Source organism: Ranitomeya variabilis, chromosome 1 (assembly GCF_051348905.1).
Source record: "Ranitomeya variabilis isolate aRanVar5 chromosome 1, aRanVar5.hap1, whole genome shotgun sequence".
Taxonomy (NCBI): Eukaryota; Metazoa; Chordata; class Amphibia; order Anura; family Dendrobatidae; genus Ranitomeya; species Ranitomeya variabilis.
In genome coordinates, this window is record NC_135232.1 from 48629167 (window position 1) to 48654890 (window position 25724).

Genomic DNA, 25724 nt, shown 5'->3' on the forward strand with positions numbered 1-25724 from the left:
AAACGTTGTTAATCGCATATGCTGTAATATTCTGTTATGCTCCCAGCTTTATTCAGGTTAATAAACTGGCATATTCTTGGCAATTGTCTGAAGAGAGTGCGGTGAATTTGATAATTTACTATATCAGGGCCCCTGGTCCATTACACCGGCACCTCGCCTTATTGGGCTGAGTGCACGCCAAATAACCCTCTTCTTCCTGAGTTAAAACATTAGTATTGTTGTTTCTAAATGATTATGAACTTGTTTTCTTTGCATTATTTGAGGTCTGAAAGCACTGTTTTGTTTTGTTTTCATTTTGACCATTTTAAATACAAAAATTATTGTTTGGAAATTTGGACATGTTGTCAGAAGTTTATAGAATAAAAGAGAAATTTACATTTTACTCAAAAGTATACCTATAAAGAGAAAAATCAGATAAAGTGAACATTTTGCAGTGGTCTCTTAATTTTTGCCAGAGCAGTATATAAAGAATGTAGAATTTCAACCGTAATACTGAAAATAAATAATATGTAGTTTAAACAATAAAGTACAGTGCATAACAAAATGGTGGTAGTCACCTAAATATTTATCAGATGAGTTCACAGTAAGTAATGTATAACAGTATCCATTGTGTGCATGATTGCAATCAAGTGTACAAATGAATAATAAACAGGTGAGTATGATGACAGTTGTAGTCAGTGCATTTTAAATAAATAATTGAAAAAAAAAGCATGGGTTTGCTCAAAATTTTCATAACCAGCTGAAGGAAAGGCCATGGCTGGGGGCTGATGTTAATATTCTGGGAAGGGGTCAATAGCCATAAAGGTTCCCAGGCTCACAGCTGTTCGCTTAGCCATTACTGGTTATTATAGGGAAGTCCCCCTATAAATACTTACCAGCAAAGGCTAAACAAGGCTGCTGCGAGGTGATATTAATAGCCTAGGTAGGGGCCATGGATATTGGCCCCCTCGCAAGCTAAGGACATCAGCCTCAGCCACCACAGAAATGGCGCATTCATAAGATGCGCCAATTCTGGCTGTTAACCTCGCTCTGCTAGCACCGATCGTGGATGTTGCTGCATTGTGTCAGCTGTCACATAGAGCTGACACCCACACCCGGCTGAAGCGATGCTCAGCTTAAACCCCCCCCACCCCCCATCGCAGCATCGGGAACGCAACTCCCGTAGCACCGCATATGTCGGGAAGGGCTTAATAAAACGTCTGTGTCCTTCCTGGTCTTGAAAATTTCTGTTTGCTGTCATGCAATAGGAATCCCTATCGATTACTACTAGAGGATCCAATCTGTTCTGGTCATGTGGACGATAGTAGTTCTGTAGTGATGCTTTTCGGTTATAATTTGCATAAAACTGCAGTATAAGACCACGTTCACACGGTCAGTATTCGGTCAGTATTTTACATCAGTATTTGTAGCCAAAGCCAGGAGGGGAACAATCAGAGAAGAAGTATAATAGAAACTCGTCACCACTTCTGTATTTATCACCCACTCCTGGCTTTCGCTTACAAATACTCATGAAAAATACTGGCCAAAAACTGAACGTGTGAACTTGGCCTAACAGTGGCAAAAAAAGATTTAAAAAAAGTAACGTGAGTTTTATTCTAAGCAGATATGCACATGTCTGATGATTACATGTCCAGAACAGATTTTGCATGCACTGCAAATAATCACTGTGAGCACATGTTGTGTTTTTGCTGCGTTTTTACAGTTCAAAAAACCTAAAGGGTTTGAAACGCCAGTAAAATGAATGAGAACCCTGTAAATTCTTTCAGCATTTTTGCTGCAGATTTTACCCATACAAATGAGTGGGGGGGGGAATTTTCACCAAAAGCACAAGTAAAAAATGTAGCAAAAACAAGTGTTTTGCAGCTGCGTTTTTCCTGCCAAGAAATGCAGAAACGGTACAGAGCACCAAATACTTAACGTGTGCCCAAACTCTAATGTCAAAAGCAAGCAGAGATCTCGAAAAACCATGAGAAATTGATGCAGAAAGTAAATTAGATAAATTAGAATATCACCCTAATTTTCCTTTTTTTTAAAAAAAAAAAAAAAAAAAAAAAACATTTCCTACAGCTGCAATAACTTTTTATTTTTCTTGAAAAATATAATTGTACCAATCAGATGGCACCATTATTCGCTTTCAATAATGTGAATGGCTAAGATGATCCATTACCCGTATATATCCAAAACGACTGCAGAAGCCCTAATATTACAAAGGTTGATGTAATCTAATATGTCTCCGATTGCGTGAAAGCCATGAAAGATGAAAGCCGGTTCCTCTGAATAGTTTACCACTTTATCCACCAGAGTCCCCCTGACCACTAAGAGTCTACATTAGTAATACACATACCAGGTTTCCAAATGAAATATCAGCCCTGGGAATCAATACATGACATTTTCAGACAACGAACGTCTGTACGTCAAAGATAATGGAATTAATCCATAGAAACAGAGACTCCACCAAACGCCCAATCAATGCAAAACTTCATAACAAAAAGGTTAATGGGAGAAAAGTCAGCAAAAGTCCTGATAGAATAGTGAGAACGATGCTATATTTATGCCGCTTTGGAAAGAAAGTGTATCAGGCTCTCAGTCACCGACCACTCGTCTCATCGGGCACAAAGATACGAGGTAGAGCCATGTGAGCCGAGCTTGGTGTATCGGAGGAAAGGGTCTTAAAGGAACAATCCTGGGAGAGCATACAGTATATATGAATACATGTACTGTATGTTATGTTTCACCCCTTGCAATAGGCATATACTACAGGTCCTTCTCAAAAAATTAGCATATAGTGTTAAATTTCATTATTTACCATAATGTAATGATTACAATTAAACTTTCATATATTATAGATTCATTATCCACCAACTGAAATTTGTCAGGTCTTTTATTGTTTTAATACTGATGATTTTGGCCTACAACTCCTGATAACCCAAAAAACCTGTCTCAATAAATTAGCATATTTCAACCGTCCAATCAAATAAAAGTGTTTTTTAATAACAAACAAAAAAACCATCAAATAATAATGTTCAGTTATGCACTCAATACTTGGTCGGGAATCCTTTGGCAGAAATGACTGCTTCAATGCGGCGTGGCATGGAGGCAATCAGCCTGTGACACTGCTGAGATGTTATGGAGGCCCAGGATGCTTCAATAGCGGCCTTAAGCTCATCCAGAGTGTTGGGTCTTGCGTCTCTCAACTTTCTCTTCACAATATCCCACAGATTCTCTATGGGGTTCAGGTCAGAAGAGTTGGCAGGCCAATTGAGCACAGTAATACCATGGTCAGTAAACCATTTACCAGTGGTTTTGGCACTGTGAGCAGGTGCCAGGTCGTGCTGAAAAATGAAATCTTCATCTCCATAAAGCATTTCAGCTGATGGAAGCATGAAGTGCTCCAAAATCTCCTGATAGCTAGCTGCATTGACCCTGCCCTTGATGAAACACAGTGGACCAACACCAGCAGCTGACATGGCACCCCACACCATCACTGACTGTGGGTACTTGACACTGGACTTCGGGCATTTTGGCATTTCCTTCTCCCCAGTCTTCCTCCAGACTCTGGCACCTTGATTTCCGAATGACATGCAAAATTTGCTTTCATCAGAAAAAAGTACTTGGGACCACTTAGCAACAGTCCAGTGCTGCTTCTCTGTAGCCCAGGTCAGGCGCTTCTGCCGCTGTTTCTGGTTCAAAAGTGGCTTTACCTGGGGAATGCGGCACCTGTAGCCCATTTCCTGCACCCGCCTGTGCACGGTGGCTCTGGATGTTTCCACACCAGACTCAGTCCACTGCTTCCTCAGGTTCCCCAAGGTCTGGAATCGGTCCTTCTCCACAATCTTCCTCAGGGTCCGGTCACCTCTTCTCGTTGTACAGCGTTTTCTGCCACATTGTTTCCTTCCAACAGACTTACCATTGAGGTGCCTTGATACAGCACTCTGGGAACAGCCTATTTGTTGAGAAATTTCTTTCTGGGTCTTACCCTCTTGCTTGAGGGTGTCAATGATGGCCTTCTTGACATCTGTCAGGTCGCTAGTCTTACCCATGATGGGGGTTTTGAGTAATGAACCAGGCAGGGAGTTTTTAAAAGCCTCAGGTATCTTTTGCATATGTTTAAAGTTAATTAGTTGATTCAGAAGATTAGGGTAATAGGTCGTTTAGAGAACCTTTTCTTGATATGCTAATTTATTGAGACAGGTTTTTTGGGTTATCAGGAGTTGTAGGCCAAAATCATCAGTATTAAAACAATAAAAGACCTGACAAATTTCAGTTGGTGGATAATGAATCTATAATATATGAAAGTTTAATTGTAATCATTATATTATGGTAAATAATGAAATTTAACACTATATGCTAATTTTTTGAGAAGGACCTGTATATACCACCACTGCACAGCAGGCAGATGCTATGGTGGGCTCGTATGATCAGTCCAACCGCAAAATCAATGGCGGGAACAGGGCTGTATTGCATGGGTCAGCTTCTTCTATAACTGCTACGAATGAATTAAAACTCAGTTGGGAATAGGATAATAACACTGACACTTGGGGTACAGGATAATGACACTGATACTTGGGGTATAGGATAATGACACTGATACTTGGGGTACAGGATAATGACACTGATACCTGGAGTAGAGGATAATGGCACTGATACGTAGGGTACAGGATAATGACACTGATACTTGGGGTACAGGATATGTACACTGACATTTGGGGTACAGGATAATGACACTGATACTTGGGGTACAGGATAATTACACTGACATTTGGGGTACAGGATAATTACACTGATATTTGGTATACAGGATAATGACACTGACACTTGGGGTACAGGATAATGACACTGATACTTGGGGTACAGGATAATGACACTGATACTTGGGGTATAGGATAATGACACTGATACTTGGGGTACAGGATATGTACACTGACATTTGGGGTACAGGATAATGACACTGACACTTGGGGTACAGAATAATGACACTGATACTTGGGGTATAGGATATGTACACTGACATTTGGGGTACAGGATATGTACACTGACATTTGGGGTACAGGATAATTACACTGACATTTGGGGTACAGGATAATTACACTGATATTTGGTGTACAGGATAATGACACTGACACTTGGGGTACAGGATAATGACACCGATACTTGGGGTACAGGATAATGACACTGACACTTGGGGTACAGGATAATGACACTGATACTTGGGGTATAGGATAATGACACTGATACTTGGGGTACAGGATAATTACACTGACATTTGGGGTACAGGATAATTACACTGACATTTGGGGTACAGGATAATTACACTGATATTTGGTATACAGGATAATGACACTGACACTTGGGGTACAGGATAATGACACTGACACTTGGGGTATAGGATAATGACACTGATACTTGGGGTATAGGATATGTACACTGACATTTGGGGTACAGGATAATTACACTGACATTTGGGGTACAGGATAATTACACTGATATTTGGTGTACAGGATAATGACACTGATATTTGGTATACAGGATAATGACACTGACACTTGGGGTACAGGATAATGACACTGACACTTGGGGTACAGGATAATGACACTGATACTTGGGGTACAGGATAATGACACTTGGGGTACAGGATAATGACACTGATACTTTGGGTACAGGATAATGACATTGATACTTGGGGTACAGGATAATGACACTGATACTTGGGGTACAGGATAATGACACTGATACTTGGGGTACAGGATAATGACACTGATACTTTGGGTACAGGATAATGACATTGATACTTGGGGTACAGGATAATGACACTGACACTTGGGGTACAGGATAATGACACTGATACTTGGGGTACAGGATAATGACACTTGGGGTACAGGATAATGACACTGATACTTTGGGTACAGGATAATGACACTGACACTTGGGGTACAGGATAATAACATTGATACTTGGGGTACAGGATAATGACACTGATACTTGGGGTACAGGATAATTACCGTGATATTTGGGGTACAGGATAATGAAATGACACTTAGGGTACAGAATAATAAACTGATACTTGGGATACAGTATAATGATACTAACTAGTGATGAGCGAATACATTTGGCACTATTCATTACTCACACGAATAGTAAGGTATTCGGGCTATTCGTTACTCGACGAGTAATTAGGTATTCGCCTTGGTATAGTCAAGTGACCCGCACAGCATGTTTAGCACTTTATTTGCAGCCAATGAACATGCTGGGCTGACTTGCCAATCACAGTAATGCCAGTGCCATCTTTGGTGTGGCATTACTGTGATTGGCTGGCCTTCCACCGTCATAGGGGATATTTAAAGGCTGCCAGCGCCATCTTGCACACATTGCAGCCAAAAACAGCATAGGGAGAGCGTAATTTGAGTGAAAGTAGTGGAGGGAGAGTAATAGGAGTTTATACTGAGTGTTTATCTATTCCAAAAAGCTCTTTTAAGAGCTGAAGACTGTCAAGATTACTTGACTTTGTTTTTTAGGTGGGGATTTAGTAGTGAGACCTTTAATAGGAGGTAGGGAAAAAGCAGCCACCTCAATATTCTGATCATTGCAATTACATGCTGCAGCTCTCTGCTATTTCCCACTTAAAATACCTAATATTTGTCTAGCAGTTGTGCGACTGGCACAATACGGTACAGATAATTGTATGTAACAATTTAGCAGGGGCAATAATCTTCATTACTCCACATTTAGAGTGTGTCAGCAAGACGATCTCCAAAAAAATATCCACACATTGCTAGCTACAGTGAATTTGTACATAAGACCTTTGTAAGGGTACTTGTGAAAAACATAGCCAGTATTTTTTGGTTTCATTAGCATAGCGCATTCAAGATGAGAAAGGGTGACTTTATGGGACGTGGATGTGGTGGTGCCCACCAAGGCCGGGTGACAGATCCGAAGGTGACTGTATCTCGTTCTAGTTTCCTGTCAAAATTTGGTCAGCGCGCTACACCACTAACGAACTCAGACAAGTATGATGATGTTATGAGTTGGATGGCAGACAAAGGCTCCAGTGTGTTGACAAGCAGCACCAGAAAGTCTTCCATACGGTCCAGTCTCAGTAGCCAAGAGGCTGGGTCTCTGAATACTCAACCTAGTTTCCTGCCCACAACCAGCAGTTGCACACACACAACAGTCAGCAACCACGTCTACTTCATTGACCCAGCGCAGCATTCAGTTGTCCCTACCTCAGACATTTACTAGAAAGTAGAAATATCCAGCCAGCCACCCACAGCCCCAAATGCTAAACACCCACATTGCCAGATTGCTAACCCTGGAAATGTTGTTGTTTTGACTTGTGGGACTTTAGTCTTTCCGCAGTGGCAGCCCACGGTACTCAATTCCCAGCCGACACTATTTTTCCCGGTGTGCCGTCCCCACGTTACATAAGCACGTGTTACACAAAATCAGCCATGCTATAGCCAACGCAGTCACAGGGAAGGTCCACCTAACCACAAACATGTGTACAAGTTTTTGTGGACAGGGACGATACATTTCCCTGACGGCACACTGGGTTAACCTGGTGGAGTCTGGGACAGAGTAAGAGGCTGGAACATCACACATCTTACCTACACAAAGACTAGCGAACCCAACTTTCATCAATGTTTCAGTCTCCTCGTATTCCACTTCCTGTCTCTCTGTTAGAATCTGTTTAGTTTGTGACTATCCGCCATTTTCTTGTGGAGTTCTGGCTGCTGGTCTTTTTCCTCTGGTGCTGGGTTTGTCTTGGGTCAGGTGTTTGTTTCACTCTTTATTAACTAGCACCTGCCTCCCAGTCCTTGCTAGACAACAGTGTTTATCTGCTTGAGCTCTAGCTTGGTGCTTTGCTTTGTCTTCTGTGTGTGTTATTTGTGTAGTGCTGGTAACTCTGGTTCTGCTAGCCTTAGTTTCTGTTTTCTATTGGTTTCTGCAGCCTTCTCTTTGTTTTCTATAAGGAGGTGATCCGTTTTTGTACCCAATTCTTAGTTCTTTTAGGGAACCCCTTCCCCTTATCTATAGGTCTTCGCTTGAGATTAACCTAGGATCGTCGGTGGGTATATTCGCAAGGAATGGGTCGCCCACTCCATCATAGGGTTTCAGCCTAGTCATAGTGCAGGGTCAGTTTTCCCCCTTCTACCTTAGTCCTGTGTTGCAGATCCGTAACACTCTCCTCCTCCTCATCCTTAGTGGAACTATTGTCCCCATTACTACCCAGCTGGGAAATCTGCAGCACAGCCTTTGCGAAGCTGCAGCACGCTCTCCTGAAGCTCATCTGTTTAGGTGATAAAGCTCACAATGCAGCTGAGCTGTTGAAAGGGATAAAAGAACAGACCGATCAGTGGCTCTCCCCACTGAACCTACAACCAGGTCTGGTTGTGTGTGATAAAGGGTGTAACTTGGTGGTGACTTTAAAGCACGGCAAGCTGGTACACGTTCCATGCATGCCCCACATGCTGAACTTGGTTATACGGCGGTTTTTAAAAACATACCCTGACTTGCCTGACCTTCTTGCCAAGGTACGCCATGTCAGCGCACATTTCCGAAAGTCATGTCAGGCTTTTGTCGGTCTAGCTTCGCAGCAGTAGCACTTTAACTTGCCTCGTCACCAACTGATTTGTCTCCTGCCTACATGCTGGAATTCGACCTTCCATATGTTGGCAAGGCTTAGTGAGCAGCAGAGGACAGTCTCTAAATTCCAGCTTCTGAATGCCCATCAGAGTAACACTCAGCTCCCACACGTAACAACTGCAAAGTGGGTGTAGATCCCTTATCTATGTGAGGTTCTGCACCAAGATGGTGAGTGCTGATGACGCTATTATGAGCGTAACCATCCCGCTGCTCTGTCTATTAAAACGTTCGCTGCAGAATCTGCAAGAGGAAGCTTTGAATGCCGAGCAGGTGGCAATGGAGCAAGATTGTACAGTGGCTGATACCACAGAGCCCAGCCTCACACAGTATTCTCAGGCTAGGCAAGGAACAGGAGGAGGAGGAGGAACAGGAGTTTTTGGTTTTGGCTATAAAGGGGATGCCCAATCCGAGCTTCATGCATGTCTAGCATGGATGGCCTGAAGAGGAGAAGAAGGAGGAGGCCATGCGTCAGGAAATCAACTCCACCTCCTCCTCTCCACGTGGGTAAAGTTTTGTACTTTTTGAAACCTTTGCGCATTGTGCAATGGTGAAACTTGTACTCTCTAACTGCTAATTGTATTGTGATATCCCCATCACGGTGTCTTTCAGCTGGTCTGAGAGAGACCCCTTGGCTAATTTTTGGAAACCTTTGCGCATTGTGCAATAACTGCAAAGTGTACAGTATTGTGATGTCCCCATGATGGCCTCTTTCAGCGTGTATGATACAGACCCCTTGGGGTAATTTTTGGAAACCTTTGTTCATTGTGCAATGGTCAAAATTCCACTCTCCATATCTATATATTCTACTATTATAATTTTTTCATTGTGTTGCCCTTCTCACGGTCTCTTTAAGCGTCTATCTGGTTGCCTGATGTTGCTTTTCGGGTCTGCACTGGGAGATTTTGGCACATAAATGCATTAATATGCTCCATACAATTTTTTATTTTTCAGCCTTACACAGAATAATAATAAGAGAAATCTAAAGAAATCTAAAAATCCATAAAACCGGCATAATAGTCTGACAACATTATTCCCAGATACCATATATGAGTCAGAAAGGCATGCAGGCATCTCCTCCATGCTGCTCCCATTTAGTTTTAGCTCTGTCCCTTCAATTTTAGCTTTTTCCTCATGCTTCCAGACCTGTTTGTTGGGTCCAGCAGAAAAATATTCGGTTTTCCCATTGACTTGCATTGGATTCGTTATTCAGTACGGATCGCAGCCGGGCAACAAAACAGTCCATAAATGTGTCCGGTTGCCGAGGGCAACCGTATTACGCTGCGGGGTGCCAGGAGTTCGCTCCGCCAGGCTCAGTGTGTTCCCTCACACAGGCAGAACTTTTGCAGAGCTGACTGCTCTACACCATGCGAACTCCACACTGACACACCCAAATCCTTCTTGCAGGGTTTTTCTCTCAAACTGCAATCTGTGGCCATAGGCCGCTTGCAAGACCTGGCCTGGAGGAAACGGACCGACCCAACTTCCTTCCTGCAGTCCGTTTCAAAAATAAAAGACCATACCGGCATTTCCTGAACAATGCCAAATAGCTTGACCAGGTTCACGCTTACTTTTATTTTGCCCTGTGACTCACAGGCGTCCGGCTGTGACCACAAGGCACTGCAGCGGGTCTAATAGGACTCCATCCACATCTTGGGGGATACATATCGGCCCTCACATATGACATCGGTCACTGCCTCACAATAGATAGATAGAAAAAAATGGAACAGCACAACACTACAATTGTGGGTGCACGGGCCTTCTCAGCAGTTCATCCAATACTTGCCCAAGTCCATAACAAGAAAAGAGGAACGCAGCACTCCATTTACTTCAGGTGAATAAGTGGATTTATTCAGACCCACATGGTGATAATAGATATATGATAGATAGATGATAGATATATAATAGATAATACATAGATGATAGATGGATAATAAATAGATAGATAATAGATAGATAGATAGATAGATAGATAGATAGATAGATAGATAGATAGATAGATAGATAGATAGATAATAGATAGATGATAGATCGATGATAGATAATAAATAGATAGATAATAGATAGATAGATAATAAATAGATAGATAATAGATAGATAGATAGATAGATAGAGTAGATGATAGATAGATAGATAATAGATAGATAATAGATAGATAGATAGATAGATAGATAGATAGATAGATAGATAGATAGAGTAGATGATAGATAGATAATAGATAGATAATAGATAGATAATAGATAGATGATAGATAATAAATAGATAGATAATAGATAGATAGATAATAGATAGATAATAAATAGATAGATAATAGATAGATGATAGATAATAAATAGATGGATAATAAATAGATAGATAGATGATAGATAGATATATAATAGATAGATCATAGATAGATAATAGATAGATAATAGATAGATGATAGATAATAAATAGATAGATAATACATAGATAATAGATAGATAATAGATAGATGATAGATAATAAATAGATAGATAATACATAGATAATAGATAGATAATAGATAGATAATAGATAGATGATAGATAATAAATAGATAGATAATACATAGATAATAGATAGAAAATAGATAGATGATAGATAATAAATAGATAGATAATACATAGATAATAGATAGATAATAGATAGATGATAGATAATAAATAGATAGATAATAGATAGATAATAGATAGATAATAGATAGATGATAGATAATAAATAGATAGATAATACATAGATAATAGATAGAAAATAGATAGATGATAGATAATAAATAGATAGATAATAAATAGATAATAGATAGATAATAGATAGATGATAGATAATAGATAGATAGGTAGATAATAGAAGACAGATAGATAATAGATAGATAATAGATGATAGATAATAGATAGACACAACCAACTTCTTTATCCATTTTTCTTTACCTGCTGACATACTGTAACTAGTGTTATATAAAGAAGCATCGCTCGCCTCTAATGCAGGTCACCATATATAAAGCCGCTTATCATTATTATTAGCGCAGTGTGTGACGTGCACTTCAATACTTGCATTCATAAACAGCCATTAAGCTGAATATTTGAGTCCATCCTGGAGCTATCAATTGATCCAAAAACAACCCTAAAAATAGGATGAGTTCACCTAAACAATGGATTGTAGAAGTGAGGTGATTTCCAGGTTCATCTGATCTCATTATCAGTACTGAGACTCCTGCATTCCAATAGTGATCCACAGGGAATGGAAACATATGAACGTGAATGGTGAACACCATATACTAATATACCTTATATAAAGACAGGTACTAAAAATGAAAGCCCAAACTGTTAAGTCATAAATAAAATGACTCAAATAAAAACCTTTATTAATAAATGGTGTAGAAAAATGTTGGCACTGTAGAGACAGGTGCACACACATCACAATAAAATGACACATGTCTAAAAAGCACCTATGCAATATGATAATCACTGTACACAACAACATGTTGAAAATTAGCTGTTCACAATGGCAAAGGGTACTACATAAGAATAGACAAAGTGTATATGACTAAATACAGCACTATAGGAGGACACAAAAAGTGATAATAGGGGAAGAAACTGTCACAGTATTAAGTAAAAAGAAAAAAAAAAAAAAGAAAAAAAAGAGCATGAACCGCACATCCCAAAATCATACGTTGATCTAAAGCCGCTAGGCAAAAATTTATATACTGAACATGAGGTTTTCAGTTTAACATTCTGATCAGACTGTATGAAGCCCACTGCCACTTCACGGCAAACCTCGTAGTGGGTCCTAACGCCCTAACGGAGCGGAGCCGTGCGGCGACCACCGCCGCAGCGGCCATGCACCAGCAGGGCGGACGGCCTGTTGCCCCACAGCACCCATGCTGCGAGACTGAGCCCCCATGACTCCAGACCGCGCCGCCCCACCAGCACAAAGCCACAGCAACAATGGCCGCCACACAGCACCAGCACCAAAATGAAAGGAGCATTTAAACTCACCTTCCTCCAGCTCTTCAGTGAGAGCCAAGATGGGCTAGACCCCTTACTTTGCAGTCTCCTGCTAATTAAAATCACCTGTGCCAAATGGGAGGAGTGCTGGTCCAAGAAAGAGACAAGAACATGCTTTGTGTAAAAAGAAAAAAAGAGCATGAACCGCACATCCCAAAATCATACGTTGATCTAAAGCCGCTAGGCAAAAAATTATATACTGAACATGAGGTTTTCAGTTTAACATTCTGATCAGACTGTATGAAGCCCACTGCCACTTCACGGCAAACCTCGTAGTGGATCCTAACGCCCTAACGGAGCGCCGCTGTGTGGCGGCCATTGTTGCTGTGGCTTTGTGCTGGTGGGGCGGCGCGGTCTGGAGTCATGGGGGCTCAGTCTCGCAGCATGGGTGCTGTGGGGCAACAGGTCGTCCGCCCTGCTGGTGCATGGCCGCTGCGGCGGTGGTCACCGCACGGCTCCGCTCCATTAGGGCATTAGGACCCACTATGAGGTTTGCCGTGAAGTGGCAGTGGGCTTCATACAGTCCGATCAGAATGTTAAACTGAAAACCTCATGTTCAGTATATAAATTTTTGCCTAGCGGCTTTAGATCAACGTATGATTTTGGGATGTGCGGTTCATGCCCTTTTTTTTCTTTCTGTCACAGTATTATGTATATAGCAATGCTAGGAAGATCCCCAAAGAAGGAAGTTACAACCTATAAGTGCTAAGCATTGCCAAAGTTCCCAAGAATGACGTGTATAAATGTAGAGGGCTGCATGCCTAAAACACATACTGATAGCAGATTCATCAAAGACTGAACAAGAGACAAACGCGGCATACACAATACCTTTGTGGTCCAGTGAACATGTGTGGTGCCCACCCCTGACGAAGGTTTACACCGAAACTCGCGTCGGGGTGGACACAGTCTGTATCCGACCTTACTGGACAAGATGGAGCTAAGGCTTGCATACCTTCTGTAGTGGGCTCCACCTTTGCTTGGTACAAAAGTGGTCACCTGAGTTGTGTACATTGAGTGTCTCCCTTCAGACTGAAGCACAATAACTGGTAATGGTGGTATCTCTGGAACTACTTCATCGTGGAAATCAGGTCCCCAGGGCAGGCAAGACTTCAAATCCCTGCCAGTACTTGACCACTGCATGCTGTTCCCCTTATCCCCATATTGACTCTCACCGTTCATGTTCTCCGTCTCTGTCGCATGACCCATCATTGTGTCCCGGGCATTCTTCGAGTACAAGTCACACCATTTCTCTCTGGCTCCTAGCAGACTAAAGGTACCGGTCCTTTCTTTGTTGCACATCTCCTGTGGTCGCCATACTCCACCCACTGGGCTGCATTTCATTTTGACTAGCGCCCTCCTCTGGTATGCACCTCCTATCTTGGGCTGGACGCTGGCTGCAGAACACACCCTCTTTCAAGGGAACAGTCCTGTCGGCTGGACACACTTTTGCGTGCTTAGGTGCCCTCCACTCCCAAGACAAGCAGCCCTTCATTCTCTCAGCACACCAGTCATCGCCATCTTAGAGTCCATGCTTCTGGCTTCCATGTTGGCCTGTTCAACTTCAGGCATCATGTCGTTTGCGCCACAGGTCTTCTTCCCACCTAAACGATCCTGCTGACTATGCCAAATGTAAGAGGCTAAGAGTGGTAGCCCCGGGTTATGTAATTGTATCCCATGCCCCGGCCCGCTACAGAAAAACGGGGTCTTGGTTTGGGGTTTGTGTGGCCATGTTACTGTAATGGACAGCTCCCAGCTCTGGTCGGTGACGCAGAGCGTGGCATTGGCCCTCTAAGACCCCATGAGAAGGAGACCAGACCAGTCAAATACAAGTCGTTTTAACTAACCATCAGGCTTGCGCCTAGAGAGTAACAGGAGATAAAGGTTGTCATGTTCCTTTACACAAAACAGTGGTATGCTTCCAATGGATACGAACAGCGTCACCATTGCTGAAATAAGGACTATTGCAGTACTGCAGGTTAAATCAGGAACTTCCATTCTTTTCCTGGTTAGTACCACTTTAGGTTTTGCTTGTTCCTACGGCCACTGTCCTCCAGCCCATTTCTTAGGAACCAAGTAACTATGCCCAACTACTTGTCACCTTACTCAGCGTACCAAAGCCTTGCTGACTTAGTCTTCCTAACTGCAGTTTCCAAGACCTGAAAGTTTGGGTTCTGGCACCCAACCCGAACTTTAGTCCAAAGTTAGATTTGGGTACCAGAACTGTACCCGAACTTGAATATGAAACTGAACCCCATTGAAAAAATGGGGACCCAAACTTTGGAGCAGGAAACTTCTCTCTCTCTCCCTCTCACTCTAACTCTCCCTCTCTATCCTCCCAGATTTTCCCGAACATTAAAAAGGACTTCCAGGAGAAGTCAATGTTCGGATTTTAGCCTCGGACACTGTCTCATCTCTAGTTTTACTCGGAGGGGTTGAATCTTCCTTTCCCCTCGATGTCTAAATGGGGAAAGTATTTTTATCTTGATAACCACGTTTGATATATACTCTTCTGATATCTGCTGATTTGAAATGTTTTTTTACTTCATTATATGATTGGTCTATAAATAAAGTGAGTTGAGCCATGGACATTAATTGGCGAATATTTTAATTAATGGAGAATAATAATCAGAATGGTGTCTCCTGTCCAGAGCACGGCCCACATGCCATTTTTGACAGTTTAATACTGTATATAACCACAATTACCAATGACCCCTCTCAGCTTGCCCGTTCTCATTAATGGCTGAGCATTCGGTACCTGCCACTGTCAATTTGCATCAAACGGAGTCGTATTCAGCAGGATGTGGTGGAGTTGTAGAGCAATCTGATTCATTTAAATAGTTTAATTGGGGGAAAGCTATCAGATGTTGCTCAATTTAATGTATAGAACAATTTGCCTTCCCAAATTCTCCCCCGATCTGAATGAAGAAAATGACATTTGATTCTTGGAGGAAGAAAAAAAAAAAAGCAATTACATCGTCCCCTCCGCGTATTCTGGATTGTAAGACTTGAGACATAAAATAAGAAATTCCTGAAAAGTAATTGTCAGATACTAAAAAGATCCATCTCCTCTCCGGCTCTGTGCAGTCATTTTGTAAGGGGTAATGATATCGCGCAAACACTTTTATGGCCGAACATTAAAACAAGGTATTACAAGAGACTGTTTAATACATTAATATTTAGTCGAAGAGTCACTAAGATAAAATGGTTCTGCTATAAATACTATCTCTTCACTTCAAAAGCCAATCAGTATTAAAAAAAAGGTTCCTACTTGCAAAGTAAGTATTTCTTTTGATCAAATTCTTATTATTTGGATGGAAGAAGTTGTACATAGAAGCAGGATCATAGTAGTTATATTCTTGCACATAGGGGCAGTATTATAGTAGTTATATTCTTGTACATAGGGGCAGTATTATAGTAGTTATATTCTTGTACATAGGGGCAGTATTATAGTAGTTATATTCTTGTACACAGGAGCAGTATCATAGTAGTTATATTCTTGCACATAGGGGCAGTATTATAGTAGTTATAGTCTTGTATATAGGAGGCAGTATTATAGTAGCTATATTCTTGTACATAGGAGCGGTATTATAGTAGTTATATTCTTGTACATAGGAGCAGTATTATAGTAGTTATATTCTTGTACATAGGAGCAGTATTATAGTAGATATATTCTTGTACATAGGAGCGGTATTATAGTAGTTATATTCTTATACATAGTGGGCAGTATTATAGTAGTTATATTCTTGTACATAGAATCAGGATCATAGTAGTTATATTCTTGAACATAGGAGCAGTATTATAGTAGTTATATTCTTGTACATAGGGAGCAGTATTATAGTAGTTATATTCTTGTACATGGGGGCAGTATTATAGTAGTTATATTCTTGTACATAGGGGGCAGTATTATAGTAGTTATATTCTTGCACATAGGAGCAGTATTATAGTATTTATATTCTTGTACATAGGGGCAGTATTATAGTAGTTATATTCTTGTATATAGGGGCAGTATTATAGTAGTTATATTCTTATACATAGCAGCATTATAGTAGTTGTATTCTTGTACATAGGGGGCAGTATTATAGTAGTTATATTCTTGTACATAGAAGCAGCATTATAGTAGTTATATTCTTGTACATAGGGGCAGTATTATAGTAGTTATATTCTTGTACATAGGAGCAGTATCATAATAGTTATATTCTTGTACATAGTAACAGTATTATAGTAGTTATATTCTTGTACATAGGAGGCAGTATTATAGTAGTTATATTCTTGGACATAGGGGCAGTATTATAGTAGTTATATTCCTGTACATAGGGGCAGTATTATAGTAGTTATATTCTTGTACATAGGAGCAGTATTATAGCAGTTATATTCTTGTACCTAGGGGCAGTATTATAGTAGTTATATTCTTGTACATAGGAGCAGTATCATAATAGTTATATTCTTGTACATAGTAACAGTATTATAGTAGTTATATTCTTGTACATAGGGGCAGTATTATAGTAGTTATATTCTTGTACATAGGAGCAGTATTATAGTAGTTATATTCTTGTACATAGGAGGCAGTATTATAGTAGTTATAGTCTTGGACATAGGGGCAGTATTATAGTAGTTATATTCCTGTACATAGGGGCAGTATTATAGTAGTTATATTCTTGTACATAGGGGCAGTATTATAGTAGTTATATTCTTGTACATAGGAGCAGTATTATAGTAGTTATATTCTTGTACAAGGAGGCAATGAGCAAGCACAAAAAATGCTAACTTTATCAAACATGTACTGTAAAGAAAGCACACATGTGTTTCGCACCCAAAAAAAACAACATAATAAACACTGCAAAAATGTTGAAAAATCTAAGTTTTTACTGCCAAGTGAACACTACAGGAAGGTGTGTGACATGGCTTTAACGTGTGCACATTCCCAAACACCGCAAATGATTCAGATGCTTAATTTCAGGAGAAGCAGCCTTTGCAAGATCTCAGATTGAAAATCATCTATTGCAACACAGTGGCTCCACTAATCACAATTGCCCCCCATGCAATGTGCCATGGAATAGATGGGCTAAAAGCAGAAAGGAAGGAAATAATAGAAAATGATTCTATTTGTATACTGAGAAACTTTCCCTTTGAAAGCCAAACAGTATATATCTTTATTGATAATTACAAATTATTCACAAAGGAGATTTTGGTTTATTTAAAGGCACCATCGGCATTTTATTTCATTTACTGTATGCTCATATAACAAAGATTTTTATTGCGTGCCATGTAAAAGTAAAACTAATTCGTTGCTCCGCACACAAATGAGTTTAAAATAAATAATACAAAATTATGCTAAATGCTGGTAGGAAGGATATAAAACGAAGGAGCTCGAGGCTAAATGGAATGAGTGTGATAAATAGTGTGCACAATATCAATCTGTACTCCACATAACTAGCGAAATGAGCAACGGAATAACGTAAATTACACAGAAAGTAATTATAACAGATGGGGAAAGTTGATTCGGTTTGCAAATGTATCACTTTTCAACTTTATACTTGGATGATATAAAAGAGTTGATTTGTAAAAGTCTGAAAAAGAGAGACAGGAAACACGTGTTTTATGTATTTTATATGATATTGGACATTTGCTTACATCATGGGCTACTGGGCTTCCCCGGACTGAATACCTGTAGTGGTCACCATTGTTTGGGTTCTGTTAATCATACCGATCTTAAAGGTAGAGAATGAGATGAAGGGATCTTATAAAATTCGCATTTTTTAGGACTTCGCTTATTTTCGCCAAAAATTTGATTTGCGGTAAGTAAATTTGCTCGAATCTCAATACTGGAAAGCTTGTAATTATTCTGAAAATACATTTGAGAGATATGAGAGAGAGAGAGGACCCTGCTGACCATAAAAGTTTACACTCTACAGGAGAGGGAGGACACTGCTGACCATAAAAGTTTACACTTTACAGGAGACAGAGAGGACCCCTCTGTCCATAAGCGCTTACACTCTACAGGAGAGAGAATCCCACTAACGATAAAACTTATACTCTACAGGAGACACAGAGATAGGATCCCACTAACCATAAAACTTACACTCTACAGGAGAGAGAGAGAGGACCCTGGTGACCATAAAAGTTAACACTCTACAGGAGAGGGAGAGGATCTCACTAACCATAAGAGCTTACACTCTACAGGAGTGAGAGAGAGAGAGAGAGAGGACCCTGCTGATCATAAAAGTTTACACTCTACAGGAGAGAGGTCCCTGCTGACCATAAAAGTTTACACGCTACAGGAGAGAGATAGGACTCTGCTGACCATAAGCGCTTACACTCTACAGGAGAGAGAAGACCCCACTGAGCAAAAGAACTTACACTCTATAGGAAAGAGAGGCTTACCCAGTAACTCTGGAGATGGAAAATGACTCTGCCGTACAAACTGTGCTTCACTGGGAACCACTGATCTGTGATGGTCCAGGTACTGATCACCACTGTACAAGGTATTTTATTCCATTATTAAATATTAAATAACATTATTCAAAGTTATTAAAAGTTATTACATATAAACAAAAAAGGGGAAATTTTTTATCCTGTGGTTGAACATAACTCTCCCAATCCCTAGAATAGGGCTTTGAAAATACCCTTCAGATTCAAACTGTGGACACACTTCATTCCTTGTCTATGGAACTGCCATATGCAGTAGGTGTATATAGTACTTGGCAATGCTCGTCTATGTTGGGCAGTCCCATAAAGAATGATTAGACTGGTGGCTCATGTTTGGCCACAATTCCACTCCAATAAGCCATTATCCGAGCACAGTTATCAGGAAAAGTCTTTAGAAACATGATAACTTTCAATTATGAGATTAACTCTTTATTCATTAATCTCACCCCTCAGACTCCTCCAAGGACACACAATACTGAGGTGGGGATTGACTCACTGTGCTTCATTTATACCTTTGCAAACCCAAAACAAAAAATGGAGCAACCATAAACCATGAATTAGAATAAAAGCCATTTGTCATGGGTTTACCATGACAGAGAGGAGCCAGAAGACTGTGGCCTGATTTTATGCACTCCTGCACTAATTAAAAGCACTTAGCCATCATATTAAACAGAGCAGGTTTCTGCTAGGAGTTCAGGGGTAATCTGTTCAGTTGAGAGCTCCTGGATCTTTCCTGCTTTAATGGCCTCAGCTGTTCAGTGTTGGCCCTTCCCTTCTGCTATATATAATCAGGGATTGCCAGTGTTAGTTTCATACTGCCTGGTTCTGGAGTTGGAAGTGTTGGTTGTTTGTGGAGGCGTTTGGAGTGTTGTTCAGAAGACTGTTGCTTGGTGATTTGTCTGTTTGCATATCCTCCTCCTCTCCTATTTTGTTTTTTCTTCTTTTGCTTCCCAGCGTTCCAGTCTGTTATTTGAGAGTGCATATTTGTGTGATTAGTATTTTCATTTATCCCTGTATGTCTTCCCTTGTTAGTCTGGTTTGTGTATTCTTATACAGTATACTACAACTCCCCACGTCCTTGGGTGGGGGTGGGGACAGAAAAGGCCTGATTTATGAGCTCAGCAAGGCACATGGCTCCAGCGTCTTTACCATCAGAAGTAATCCAGAGAGCACAGATAGCTAAGGCAACCCTAGCTTTAAGGATAGGGAAGAAGCCCCTAACCCCAGGATATCCTGCAATAGTGCCGTGACTTCATATTTTTTTTAAATATATTAAAAAATTACATAACAATTAAAATTGAGATCTCTTACATGAGCAACAAGAAAGGTGGGATCCATCCATATGAAATGTTACCCATGAGAACATAAACAGTTAAGCACCATATATCAAACAACATATACTGTATATGCATGGCATGATCAAAAAGTGCACAATAATGCATAGAAACTTTATTAGATGAATGTGTGTCACCTCGGTGTCAGATATACAATAAAGACAAAAAAAATCAAAGAAAGAGGAACATGTAAATTTCTCAAAAAATACAAATGAACAGACTCATACCGATTAAGGATCAGTGAAAGTTAAAGCGCAATGCTGAACTTACCCATGGTGTGTATGATGGGAACTTCGTCCCCACACTTCCCCATTGTGTGTTTCACTTTCACTTTCTCAAGGGGAGGTGTTCAGAATGTAATATCCTGCCAGAATATATAGGTCCCTGCATGTGGAGCCAATTAGGTGTCGCATGGTCAGTGTGATGGTGAGACCGCCTGTCTCCATCATTACTTTACACGCATGTACAATATGATCTTGTGACGTCAGTGACAAAAGTGCGATGTGTGATAGACAACCAGAGTGAAATATCTCAGAGCTTGAACACACCACACATGCACACATCAGTGGACATTTTTTTTAAAGTTCGGACGGGCGCAGCCAAGTTATCGGGGTCTATGAATGGACACATGGCCATTTGTGGAAAGTATATATAGGCACAATCATATCACTGAAACCAAGGATAAGAATTTTGTAAAGAAGCAGAAAGGGTAACGATTAGGGATGAGTGAATGTGCTCGGTGATACTCCGTTATCACTCGAGTTTCACAGTGCTCAGATGTGCTCGTTACTCAGTAATGGGCGGTGCTTGATGTAAAACTCGAATCTTCGCATCTTTGGCGCCTGTTACACCAATAAGCATGCAGGGATTGCCTGTGAGCCATCTTGGTTGTGGCATTAAGGTACCTTCACACGAAACGACTTTGTAACGATATCGCTAGCGATCCGTGACGTTGCAGCGTCCTCGCTAGCGATATCGTTTAGTTTGACACGCAGCAGCGATCAGGATCCTGCTGTGATGTCGCTGGTCGTTGCTGAATAAAGTCCAGAACTTTATTTGGTCGTCCGATCGCCGTGTATCGTTGTGTTTGAAAGCAAAAGCAACGATACCAGCGATGTTTTACTCTGGTAACCAGGGTAAACATCGGGTTACCAAGCGCAGGGCCGCGCTTAGTAACCCGATGTTTACCCTGGTTACCAGCGTAAAAGTAAAAAAAACAAACAGTACAGTGACGTCACCGCTGTGCTGTTAGGGCCGGAGCTCAGTCTGTGTCAGGAAGCAGACGCTGGGGGACGCGCAGGTGAGTATGTACTGTTTGTTTTTTTTACTTTTACGCTGGTAACCAGGGTAAACATCGGGTTACTAAGCGCGGCCCTGCGCTTAGCAACCCGATGTTTACCCTGGTTACCCGGGGACCTCGGCATCGTTGGTCGCTGGAGAGCGGTCTGTGTGACAGCTCCCCAGCGATCAAACAGCGACGCTGCAGCGATCGGCATCGTTGTCGCTATCGCTGCAGCGTCGCTTCGTGTGAAGGTACCTTTAGGCCATGTGCACACGTTCAGGATTTTTCGCGTTTTTTTCGCGTTTTTTCGCTATAAAAACGTGATAAAAACGCGAAAAAAACGCTAAAATATGCCTCCTATTATTTACAGTGTATTCCGCATTTTTTGTGCAAATGTTGCGATTTTTTCCACGAAAAAATCGCATCGCGGAAAAAAAAGCAACATGTTCATTAAAAATGCGGAATTGCAGGGATTCCGCACACCTAGGAGTGCATTGATCTGCTTACTTCCCGCACGGGGCTGTGCACACCATGCGGGAAGTAAGCAGATTATGTGCGGTTGGTACCCAGGGTGGAGGAGAGGAGACTCTCCTCCACGGACTGGGCACCATATAATTGGTCAAAAAAAAAAGAATTAAAATAAAAAATAGTCCTATACTCACCCTCGATGTCTTCCCGCCTCACCGCTGCATGCTGCCGCTTCGGTTTCTGTAGCTGGTGTGCGGTGAAGGACCTGCCGATGACGTCACTGTCTTGTGATTGGTCGTGAGCGGTCATGTGACCGCTCATGTGACCGCTCACATGACCGCGACGTCATGGAAGGTCCTGCGCGCACAGCAGCTATAGGAAGAGGAACGGACGCCGCTGAGGAGATGTCTGGGTGAGTATAACCATTTTTTTTATTTTTTTTATTATTTTTAAACATTCTATCTTTTACTATAGATGCTGCATAAGCTGCATCTATAGTAAAAAGTTGGTCACACTTGTCAAACAGTATGTTTGACAAGTGTGACCAACCTGTCAGTCAGTTTTCCAAGCGATGCTACAGATCGCTTGGAAAACTTTAGCATTCTACAAGCTAATTACGCTTGCAGAATGCTAAAAAAAACGCAAACAAAACGGGAAAAAAACGCAAAAAAAAAATGCGGATTTCTTGCAGAAAATTTCCGGTTTTCTTCAGGAAATTTCTGCAAGAAATCCTGAACGTGTGCACATGGCCTTACTGTGATTGGCTGGCCATGAGACATCATCAGAGGTTATAAAAGGTCAGGTGCCGCCCGGCATGGCACACAGATGCCATTTCACAGCTCTGTGACACTTAGCATTGGAGGAAGAGAGTGCTTATCTAGGTCTGTGTGTGCACAGCATAACAAATCAGAGGCCTGTAGTGTTGATACTGGTGCTGAAGCTAAGCCATCATAATAACAGCTCTTCTAAGGGCTAATCATTTATAGCCCATACAATCTGCATTTAGCCTAGGGAGGGAGGGAGAGAAACGCAGGAGCTGGGGGAGTGACAGAATCCAGTCTGTAGACAAGGATTATACCTGTGCAGTCCGATGGCAGGTCCTTTCAGGTCCTTTTTGGTGTTATATAACACACCCAAAAATCGTTGAAACATTTTCCTGGGCTACATTTCTCAGCCATACACTGTTCCGTAGTGTGGAGTAAATTTCTGTGATCTCAGTGAAAAAAAACTTTTAAAAATGTTGTATGCCTCTATTTCTTAGCCATGTAGTGTTACATGGTCTGTGAACACTTTTGTGATCTGTAAAATTGCAAAAAGCTTCTAAAAAAAATTGTAAGGCTCCATTTCTCAGACATAGTGTTATTTTGTCTGTGATCTCTAAAACTGACAAAAAGCATTAAAACAAATTTCTGGATTTAATTTGATTGTTATCCACACACGTTTGCGGTTTTTCTGTTACATTACGATGAAGTAAGCTAAAAAAAACGATTGGATTGCTGCAGCTGACCAATTTTTTTCTTTTACTAAAAATAAGCTTGGTTTCAAGAGACTTAGCATTTACAAACTGCATAAGGCATGCATTAAGGGACGGGGAAGTGAAAGTGCTAATGATGGTGCACACAGATGCCGAGGACGTGGGGCAGGTGCAAATACGCCTGTTGCTGGAGGACAAAAATCATGCCCATCCATGACACATAGGTTCCTGTCCCGCTTTGCAGAGAGGCATGGTACACCACTTCTGAAGCCAGAGGAGTGCAAACAGGTGGTCGGTTGGATAGCAGATAATGCTTACAACAGGCTTGACAGCACCACCCAATCTTCCACAATGTCCAGTCTCACCAGCCTGAAGTTTGGATCGCTTAATACTCACCCTGATCTTCCTTCCTCCTACCATATTAAGTTCCAGGAGACTAGTCATCCCACACTAGGACACTCCAAGGAGCTGTTTACCACAATATTTCTTGATTGTGGCCTCTCAACCTGCATGCTCCAAGAGGGACAGGATGACCTGCTGTTTAGCGATGCACGGAACTTAGAGCAGTCATTACCACAAGAATATCATGGTGGAGAACGGCAAATTTTGGACAAGGAGGAGGAAGATGTTGATGAGACACAGTTGCCACTAAGTCTTGTTGTTAAGTCATGAAGTCAAGGTGCAGTGGTGGATGATGAGGTGGTGGGGTGACCAGAGGGAGAAATTGTGGAGCAGAGAACCAACACTCCAGAATTTCTCTGTCAAAGAGTTAGGTGTTCACCAGTCTGGGACTTTTTTAAAGAGAATTCTGAGACAAACAAAATGGCCATTTGCAATCTGTGCCAATGCAAAGATCAGCTAGGGCCTGACCATTGAGAATTTAACCACTACCAGCATGATGAGGTACATGTCATCCAAGCACCCGACTCAGTTGGCAGAACACCTGGGTACATGATTGGTGCCATTAGATGACACCACTGCCTTTTTCCCTGTGGTAAGTGCTTCCCAACCCCCGTCCAAAACACGGGCACAGATGCGTCCTGCCCTGCACCTATCCTTGAACATTCTGATTTACCATCATCAGGGACTTCCAAATCTTTGTCCCAGCCCAGCATTCAGCTCTCCCTACCCCAGGCCTTGGAATGAAAAAGAAAGTTCCCAGCCACCAACTCACAGGCCCAAATTCTAAATAGGCACACTTCCAGGCTGTTTGCCATGGAAATGTTTCCATTTAGGCTGGTAGACACAGAGGATTTCTGCAAACTTATGGCGGCAGCTGTCCCTGGGTACTCGGCCCCAGCCACCATTTTTTGGTGGTGTCCCCGCTTGTAAAAGCACTTGTCCAGGAACATGACCTTTGCCCTTACCAATGCACTTACTGGCATTTTCCACTTATTGACCGACACGTGGACAAGCACTTGTGGCTAGAGACCGCTAGACTGCACTCCGTGACCCAAGGAGCTGCAGCTGCGACAGGTAAGTATCATCCTGGGGGCCACATGCTTGGGACGAAATGTGCATGGCCAAAATGTACCCGGGGCGAACTGCTGGGGGCAAACTGCTGGGGGCAAACTGCTTGGGACGAAACATCCTATAACCGTATTCTGGTCAGCCTCCGCATATAACAACTGAAGAGTGGGTATGGATGTCTGACATTTGTTTGTTTCGCCAAGACTTTGAGAACTGCACAAAGATGGTGAGCAGCGATGAACCCATAGTCAGCGCAATGATCCCCCTTCTGTACCTACTTAAACAGTCACCGTTCACAATTAAACAAGAAGGTTTACATGTGGAGCAGGTGGGGATGGAGGAAGACATAACACAGAGAGATTGTAGCCAGCCCAGCCTCATCTCATCTGCTCAGCGCGGATTGGGTAGCAATGAGGAGGTGGACGCTGAGGAGGAGGAAATGAAGAAGCAAGATCTGGAGGCTAGTGCAACAGAGGCTAGTAGTCACACAACCTTCATCACATCTCTCCTGCATGAATGGGCATGAGGATGATAATGAGGAGGAAGAGAGGGAGGAGGAGGAGATGGAGAGTCATCATCATGGTGGAGACCCCTGGGAAGTGTTGGCTGTATGGAGCTTGACACATATG